This window comes from Podarcis filfolensis (assembly GCF_964270895.1).
Source record: "Podarcis filfolensis genome assembly, chromosome: 3".
In the NCBI taxonomy this organism is placed as follows: domain Eukaryota; kingdom Metazoa; phylum Chordata; class Lepidosauria; order Squamata; family Lacertidae; genus Podarcis; species Podarcis filfolensis.
In genome coordinates, this window is record NC_139606.1 from 108,808,429 (window position 1) to 108,818,358 (window position 9,930).

Here is a 9,930-nt window from a genome sequence, read left to right on the forward strand (position 1 = left end):
AGAATCCAGCTGCAAGCACGTCTTGGCAGTTGTATTGGCTCTGTAGATGCAATACTTAGCAGTCTGTGAATTGCAAGAAGCAGTATAATGAGATTACAAGATAGAGAAATCCATATGGACTAGGTGCTTTTGTGTTCAGAGGCCTGGGACTCTCAGAAGTGAGATTCAAATTACGCTGAGTAATGCATAGTTTTATTTTATAGCTCTGTCCTTGCAGAAGCCACAGGCAGGCTCACAATCTTCCTTCCAGAATCCCCATGTTCCATCGCTGACTAGGGTGGCCTATTTTGTACTTATCCTAGGGCATCTGAAAATTGTGGCCTGTATCATAGATGACAGTGGATGTTCAAGTGACACAAACACATTGGATGTAACCAATGCTAGTCCTGCTCAGTGTAGACCCATTGAAATCAATGGATCTACATTAATCATGTTCATTCCGAACCAATGGGTTCAACCAACAAGAAAGGAGATTCCGATCATTGGGGAGAACTTTCTGATATTAAGAGCTGTTTGACCGTGGAACGAATTCCCTCTGAAGGTGGTGGACTCTCTTTCCTTGGACGTTTTTAAGCAGAAATTGGATGGCCATCTGTTAGGGGTTATTAAACTGTGATTCCTGCATTGCAGGGGATTGGACTAGATGACCCCATGTTTCCCTTCCAACAGATCGTGAAGCTGAGGCTCCAGTACTTTGGCCACCTCATGAGAAGAGAAGACTCCCTGGAAAAGACCCTGATGTTGGGAAAGATTGAGGGCACAAGGAGAAGGGGATGACAGAGGACGAGATGGTTGGACAGGGTTATCAAAGCTACTAACATGAGTTTGACCAAACTGCGGGAGGCAGTGGAAGACAGGAGTGCCTGGCATGCTCTGGTCCATAAGGTCATGAAGAGTCGGACATGACTAAACAACTAAACGAACAACAATTTTCTTCAAACAACATATGCCATATTACAAGCTGCTTTTAAAAGCACCTCTGCCTTTCAGAAAGGGCTGCATCGTGTGGCGTGGAGAACTGCTCTTCAAGCCCAACACCAATTGAGGATGTGGAGCTCTTTGCATAGTTCGTTGGATTCCAGCCAGTGCTTTTCAAGGGACTTAGACATTACTCATAGTCGCCGACACAGAACTCCCTTTGAATACAGTTCTACAGCAGTAACTTCAGCAGTATCAAGTTCCATTTAAATGAATAGCAATTGTGCAACAGTGGTTGCTTTTATGCTCCTTGACTGATCCTATTCATTTCATTGGTGCCCATGCAGGAAACATTTTGCTTCTTATTTGTAGTCACGCTATATGGCCGTCTTACCTTTGGATCCTATTCTATTACATTACTGAAGATTTACAGAAATGGTGTTTGCCACGGGAAGATTCTTTCTACTGTCAGATTATTTGTCCACCAAACAGCAAGATTCTAGCCTAACATGGTCTCCTATGACTGGCAGTGATTCTCCTGAGTCCATCTGACCTTTAGAGCTGAAGATGCCAGGAATGAAACCCAGGATTATATTTTCATGCAAAACCAGAGCTCAAGCTCTGAGCTACATATTCACTCCTCATAGAAGTCCTACTTCCCAGCTTTTCTCTAACAAACCGAGGCAGAACTGGCTTTGCCATCTTCTAAGACAGGAAGGAAAAATAACAGGTTTAAAAAATTAAATTTGTGCTGTATCCTACTCTTCCTTGCAAAACTGCTCAGGGTGGTAGTGTGAGAATGTCAGACTAGGACCTGGGAGACCAGAGTTCAAATCTCCTCTTGCCCACAAACCTCACTGGGTGACCTTGCACAAGTCACCCCCTCTCAGCCTAACCTTGCTGTGGGGATTAAATGAGGAAAGGGAGAACCATCTTCAAATGCATTGAAACCAACAAGCATCCATATATTGGAACAATAATGTTTGAAGTAAAATTAAAACATTGAAATAAAAATTTATAATTCTGTTATGCTTTCAAATGAAAAACAACAATGACTAAGTACATTTAAAAGCAATCACCAAGTTATCAGTTTCGAGATTGAAATGGCCAGTACCCCTTAGCCATCAATCCAATAGCTCTCAGCGTGTTTGGCCACATGACCCCTTGTAAGGGCATAAAGGAAAAGGGTAAAGGGACCCCTGACCATTAGGTCCAGTCGTGACCGACTCTGGGGTTGCGGCGCTCATCTCGCTTTATTGGCCGAGGGAGTAAACATACAGCTTCCGGGTCATGTGGCCAGCATGACTAAGCCACTTCTGGCGAACCAGAGCAGTGCACGGAAACACCATTTACTTGCCCTCCGGAGTGGTACCTATTTATCTACTTGCACTTTGACGTGCTTTTGAACTGCTAGGTTGGCAGGATCAGGGACCGAGCAACGGGAGCTCACCCCGTCATGGGGATTCGAACCTCCGACCTTCTGATCGGCAAGTTGTAGGCCCTGTGGTTTAACCCACAGAGCCACCCGCGTCCCTGTAAGGGCATAGAAACCTATTTTGACACTAAGTGGTATATATATATATTAAATAAATAAGTAGATTCCCCACACACAAATCAAAGCCTCTGCTTCCCTGTCCTGACCTCTCCTAGTAACTGAAACTATGCCACCGTGCAAATATTTAGGTATCTATGTCATTTTGTAACAGTATGCGGATATGCAAATACCATCAGAATTCTCGATAAGAATACCGCTTGCAAAAATATGCCCCAGGACATAATCTTTTTCCCTCCCCCAAACAACCTATTTCATATTGCTCACATTGGTCAAGATTAATGAAATTAAGCCAACTCCGAAACGTTCCTCAACGGCAAACAGATTGGATCATTTACTTCTGCAATGTCAATGTGCTGTCACTATTATATACAATTTAATTAGTAGGCTCAAGGTAAAATTCAAGAGCACCCCTTGCGCAGCAGCTGCCATCAAAACAATTGTCTAATTTAGTTTGAAGGATTTGAAATAGAAGCAATCAGACATGGGGGTGGGGAAGAGAGTGAAGTAAGGAGAAAGGAATGCTCAGAAAATTATGAGCCCATGGGCCACTCTCAATCACGAGGAACCAATGTTTACTGCAATTAATTTATGTTTTAATAGACTCGTTTTCACTTTATTTGTTTTACTGCATATATGTTTTTAGCTCTGTTTTATTGTACTTTGTTTGAGTTTTATGCACATTTCTTTGGAATCTTCTGCTGATTGGCAATTAATTTATAACAATAGGTAAAAGGTAGATAAAGGGCCCCTGGATGGTTAAATCCAGTCAAAGGCAACTATGGGGTTGCGGCGCTCATCTCGCATTTAGGCCGAGGGAGCCAGCCTTTGTCCACAGATATGTGGCTAGCATGACTAAACCGCTTCTGGCGCAACAGAATACCGTGACAGAGTGCACCGAAATGTTGGTTACCTTCCCGCCACAGTGGTACCTATTTATCTACTTGCACTGGCGTGCTTTCAAACTGCTAGGTTGGCAGAAGCTGGGACAGAGCAACGGGAGCTCACCCCATCTCAGGGATTCGAACCACTGACCTTATGATTGGCAAACCCCAGAGGCTGAGTGGTTTAGACCACAGCGCCACCTGCGTCCACCTTTTTTCTTTTTACCTATAACAACAACAACAATAGCAGCAGCAATAATGCATGTGGTGGTGAAAGATCTGGGTTATATTCAAAGTATTTCTAAGGAGGCTAATATCTGAAGGGCTGTCTTATGCAAGATGGAGCAAGCTTGTTTCCTGCTGCTCCAGAGTAGGCCCCAACCCCATGGGTGCTAACTACAAGAAAGTAGATTCCAACTAAATATTAGGAAGAACTTTCTGACAGTAAAAGCTGTTGGACAATGGAAAACCTTGTGGTGTTCTAAGCTGATTCCAGTCTGTCCCAGGGGTTTGGGCTTGGCTCATCATTGGCTCCCCCAACAGCATCACTTCCATGGCCACGATTAAGATGTCCATACACTAGAGGCACAATCAATCCAAATTAAAGCACTTTTAAATCCTATGGATTTCAGCGGAAAAGTTAAGCACGTGTTTAACAACATTGAAATCACTGCTTAGTTCCTGTAGGATCGTCACCTAGATATGAAGACTCCCTTAGACGATGTTCTCCAAGCACATGGAAATTCTTTCCCTGGATCTTCTATGTTACAGCTGTGCATTTGGTCTTCCAAAACTGACATGAAAGGCAGCTCCTGAATGGGCAACTCAAGCTTTGAATCAAAAGACTTCCCTCCTTATATTAACAAGAGATGTCCTCTCACTGGGGGGTACTCAGTTCACTTATGAACCGAAAATAGCCAGGGTTAATCGTGTTGACAACAATTCAAAAGCCACTTGTATATTGAGATGGCATGATATTTAACAAAGGCCCTTTGACAAATTTGGTGCACTAGGCAGTTCTTGCCCAGGCCACAGCTAGCTGCTCTCATTTCCGTGGTATCTCTTTGATGAAATTTATGTGTGAGGCCCCCAGTGTACCCATAAGCAGAGCAATCCCCACACAGAATGTGGATTATTCACTGATCCTTGTTTTATCTGAGTGGCTAGATAAGTCAAACTCTGTTACTTTGGACTTTCTCCATCGCTAAAAACAATCACTCACTTATTAAATCCTATGATCCGGCCAGTGGCAATCCATTGATAGCTATGATGAGCTATATCTCCTCCCCGTGTAGTAAAGAGAAGGAACAATCTTTTCTACAGAAATAATAGCATTGCATAGTTTGTTTGGGGCACGTGTCAAATTGCCTTTTTCAGTCTCATTCTTTATCAGTATGTAATGGACATGATGGAGAAATTTGGTGCTTTAGTCTCTAGACTTTCTTTCTTTCTTTCTTTCTTTCTTTCTTTCTTTCTTTCTTTCTTTCTTTCTTTTTTTTTTTTTGGAATTTAGAGCTACCAATTTAGAGCTACCATCAGAAATGTTTCTGCCAGAAGTCCTGTTCTGGAAATTTATGAAACAGAGATGGTGGATTTCAGGATAAAAATGATTGATGAATGGATTATTTAATTTCTACACTACTTAATATATTAACAATATCTCTAAGTGGTGTACAGAAAACTGAAACAACAACAGACAACAAAGTACAGTCAGTGTGGTGTAGTGGTTAAGAGCAGTGGACTCATAATCTGGTGAACCGGGTTCACTTCCCCGCTCCTCCACATGCAGCTGCTGGGTGACCTTGGGCTAGTCACACTTCTCTGAAGTCTCTCAGCCTCACTCACCTCACAGAGTGTTTGTCGGAAAGAATAATGTTAGCCGCTTTGAGACTCCTTCAGGTAGTGATAAAGCGGGATATCAAATCCAAACTCCTCCTCCTCCTCTTCTTCTTTTTTTCATGTCCGCCTCTGCTCGCATCCATTTCGCCCAACGTTTGTGGCAAACCCGGAAGTAAATGGTGGGTTTGCTGCCGTTCGCACATGCACAGAAGCGGCAATCACCGTTCGTACATGCGCAGAAGCGTGCAATCGCTGTGCACAATGGCGCCTCTCCCAGTGACCCGTTTCGACTTCCTGACGGGCCTCCTGAATGGATTGTGGTTGTGAATAAAGGTTCCACTGTCTTACAGAAATAGATAGTTACATTTTAAAAAGTTCCGTTAATATAAAGTTACTAACATAGATTAATAATAATAATAATAATAATAATAATAATAATAATAATTTATTTATACCCTGTCGATCTGGTTGAGTTTCCCCAGCCACTCTGGGCGGCTTCCAATCAAGTGTTAAAAACACTGCCTGGTTCCCTGTAACCTCACTTCTCGCAATGAGGGAACTGCCAGAATTGATAATCAATATCAATTCATTTTTCTTCTGACACACCCTCCCTCTTAGTCTCTGGGTTCTCACCCAGGGTCCAAACACACTGTCAGCTCACCAACAAAAGTCTTACCAATGAGAAGAGTTCCAGGAGACAGCAAACATCTCCCTAGACCAGCCTTTCTCAACCTGTGGGTCCCCAGATGTTGTTGGACTACAACTCCCATCATCCCTAGCTGGCAAGCCCGTGTCTCAGGGATGATGGGAGTTGTAGTCCAACAACATCTGGGGACCCACAGGTTGAGAACCGCTGCCCTAGACTCTCATTCTAGATTTGTTTTTTATAGGCAGGCCCAAGGTTGCCCACAGCTGTGCTCCATTCAACTGCACTCTCCACACCCATTTCCAGGTACAGAAGCTTTGTTGAATTTCCCAGGGGGTCCGAAGGATGGGAAGAAGGGCCCCTCTCCACACACAGCTCTTTCTTCACTCCCTGCCATCTCCTCCACTTCCACTTTGTTCTGGTATCTGCTCCTGATACAGTATGTTCCTCCAACTTCAACTTTGGGGGGTGTCTTCAAATAATGTCTTGACAGTTGAATGTGGATGGAATATAATCATTCCACAAAGATACTTAGTTGGCTTTGGCATGATTCACACATCACACTAAGCCAAACTGCCTGAGCAGATGGACTCCCTGTTAGGATATTTCCGTTCCACCTTAAAAGGGAGCAGGATGTTTGTGTCACAGCCTGCGTATTTCCTGTTCACAGGATGTTTCTGTTGTGTCTATGCTTTCGTTCTCTGTCTGTGTCTGAGACACTGAAGCAGGCAGTCATGTTTTTCTTTGTTCTGACCAACGCTGAATAAAATTGTAAATAATGCTCTCCTGCGTGCATCTTTCGCTGTGCGAACTCTGCTGATAGAGCGTGCATCAGCTCTGGAATGTGGCAAGCTATTTCTGGAGCTCGTGTCGCTAATTGAATGATACTGCGTTTCTACGGGAGGTCGATGGACGAACGGAGACGACGTGGGGTCATGATGGACTCTGTCTCCCTGGCAGTATCCCAACACTCCCTGACAGTAGCTCACTTACTTTTACCTAGTGTGTCATGGTTCAGCTCTCTCCACACTATCCTTGAACTGCAACCATGAATAAATCTGGGTTACAGTTCGATAAATCTATTTGAATTATTGGATTCTGTTGAATGAATGTAAATCAATAAATTTACAGAATAAATCTAAAGCTCAAAGTTCTTGAAGAGAGTGCTTTAACCACTCTGGGGTGGCAGTGGTGGAGAAAGGGGGTGGTCTGACCCAGGTGTCATCCCGGGTGTGTGTGTGACAAAATCCCCCCCTAGGTGGATCACCGCTGTGCCGATAGGGATGCCCATAGGACGGGACGCACGGCACCCATAGGGACGGGGCGCCCTGTGGGGCCTCAGCTGCCCTACAGCTGGGGGCAAGGCAGCGGGCAGACAGTGGATGGGATGTCCCTTTGGGTGCTGTCTGTGCCGTCCCTTTGGGCGGTTCACCCCACAGTTCGCCCCATCCCTGGGCGAGAGGCTTCCTTCACCACTGTGGGGAGGTGCAAAGTAGCTGTGAGCTGCTCATAGACTCTCATTTAGCAAGTCAAGCCATTGAGAACAGTGGTTGGAATGAAGTAGTTTGGGTTAAGGAAGTTCATTGCATTAGTTCAGTGCTGTTAGGTCTTCATTTTGTAATTGTTGATATATATCTGGTGCAATGTGTTGTACAAGCACTCTATAAAAACACTATCAAAAAAAGGTACGCTTGAAAGTACTTCATCTCCAAGTTTATTCTCTTACATGTATCTTTTTTATTATTCTTTAGACTTTGGGGCATTTAGTTTAAAGATCATAATTGAACAGAGGAAAATAAACTAGACAATTCATATTCCATTCTTTCCATCCCATTCTTTTTTCTTTTTGCTGAGGCTCATTTGGGTGAACTTGAATTGAACTGTGAACTGAATGTGAAGCAAACTACCGGTAGTTTGTTTTGTAAAGGGACAAATGTCAACTAGAATTAGCTCCTTTCTGAATAAGTTGAAATGGAACTATTTCCTTTTTTAAAATGAACATTCCTCGCTCTGATTGAGCCTCACAGGTAAATGCCAGAATATTTCTGGCATGTTTGCTGGATCTCCTAAAATCTGATCAACTACCAATAAACATCAGTGTTGAATGAGTTTCTGTTATTTACTGTAACATATAGACAAAGAATCCCCGCGACGGGGTGAGCTCCCGTTGTTCGGTCCCTGCTCCTGCCAACCTAGCAGTTCGAAAGCACGTCAAAGTGCAAGTAGATAAATAGGTACCACTCTGGCAGGAAGGTAAACGGCGTTTCCGTGCGCTGCTCTGGTTCGCCAGAAGAGGATTAGTCATGCTGGCCACATGACCCAGAAGCTGTACGCCGGCTCCCTCGGCCAATAAAGCGGCCACAACCCCAAAGTCGGTCACGACTGGACCTAATGGTCAGAGGTCCATTTACCTTTTTATAGACAAAGAAGTAATGATTGTGCCTAGTGGTGGTTCCTTACAGAATGCACATTAATATACTTCATTCAATAAAAAAAATCAGGCTTAAAAAGACATGGATGCCTTCCCATGCCATAATGCTGGAAAACATACGTAATAACCTCAGATTCTCCCCTGGTGACTGCGTGGGTGAAACCAATCAGAATTCCCATCCTCTCCTGATTATGATGACATTCAAAACCTTTGATAGAAATGATAACATGAAAAAAGTGATTAAGGAGCACATAAGCTTTTCAGTGTAATCATTTCTCTATATGAGTTAATTCAAGATCTTAAAGACCGATAGGTTTTATAGTAATATTACTTATCATTTCTATCAAACTTTATGAATGTTATCACAATCAAAGGTGATGAATATTTATTCCAAGGCTCATTTTTTTAAAGAAAGAGGTCGTACATGTTTCATTTCAGGATAAGAATGAAGCCATTTAAATAGTAATATTACATATGCAAAATTATTCTCTGCTCTTTCCGTCAGCCTCTGTACTCACACCGTTGTCTTTCCGCAGTCTGCATCAGCCTTAAATTCTTTTGAACCCTATTTTCAGTTCTGCTGCTTGGGAATCCAACCTTGGCCCACAATCTTAGCTGAGCTCTGAGTGAGAAGGAAAAATGGGCTGTGATCATGTGTGCTTCAGCTGCTGATCGATAGTCAACTTTCTCTGAGTATACACAAAATATCCAAGAGCTAACTGACCAAGAAGTCTTGGCCACAGGTCTGCTGACAATCAGCCTAGTTGCTCAGCAGAGGTTGGTTGATTGATTGATACACATTGCCCTGGAGTATTCAGAATAAGGTTGGGTGCACCACCTACAGCTCATGGGGCAATCTGAGTGGACCAGCAGATAGTTTATACCAGGAAATTCTCTAAGGGAAACGTAGGCCAAAAGAAGTGGCCAAGAACCCAGGAACTAAAGGAGCCCAGGGAAAGGTCTGAGCTCAGTGGAAGGTCTCGGTTTCACATTTCCTGGTATCATCTGGTAGGGCTGGGAATGTTCCACCTCTTAAACTCCAAAAAGCCAGTGCTGGTCAGTGAAGGCAATACTGAGCTAAGTCAGGATAAGACAGCTTCCTGTGTTCCTATCTTTGCAGATCACCCTTGCCCATATATCATAGATTAGGGAGTCCAGATCTTGTTGGGCTTTAACTCTTAACAACTCCAGTCACCTTAGGCATTGATCAGGGATAATGCAATCCAGCAGACGTCTGACCATTACATGGGAGTGCACTGCAGTCCCTCTATCCTCAGTCCATCCTTCACATCACTTGGGGCAAAGATCACATCAACACTGTGCCCTTCCTGGTGGGTGGGATCGAGGACCATCTGAGAAAGATCCATGGGTGGGGTTGGGGTCAGGTGGCAATGTTTCTATTTTACTTACTATAGTGGTACTTCTGGATGTGAACAGGATCCGTTCCGGAGCCCCGTTCACATCCTGAGTAGAACGTAACATGTGACTGTGTGTCTGCGCGTGCGCGGGTCATGTTTCGCGCTTCCGCACATGCGCGTGATGTCATTTTTTTAGCATCTGCGCATGCGCGAGCGGCGAAACCCGAAAGTAACGCGTTCCGTTACTTCTGGGTCACCGCGGAGCATAACCTGAAAATGCTCAACCTGAAGCATACTTAACC

At 43.9% G+C, this 9,930-nt stretch overlaps 1 long non-coding RNA gene across 1 annotated transcript in view; it reads left to right on the top strand.

The window, feature by feature from the left end:
- The window catches only part of LOC310758919, a 438,564-nt gene extending 431,941 nt beyond the window's left edge, over positions 1–6,623 (top strand). The window contains exon 2 of the long non-coding RNA XR_014546094.1: positions 6,465–6,623. This is a non-coding gene — a long non-coding RNA (uncharacterized lncRNA). The remainder of the gene's footprint in view (positions 1–6,464) is intronic.
- Positions 6,624–9,930: the final 3,307 nt, after the last annotated feature.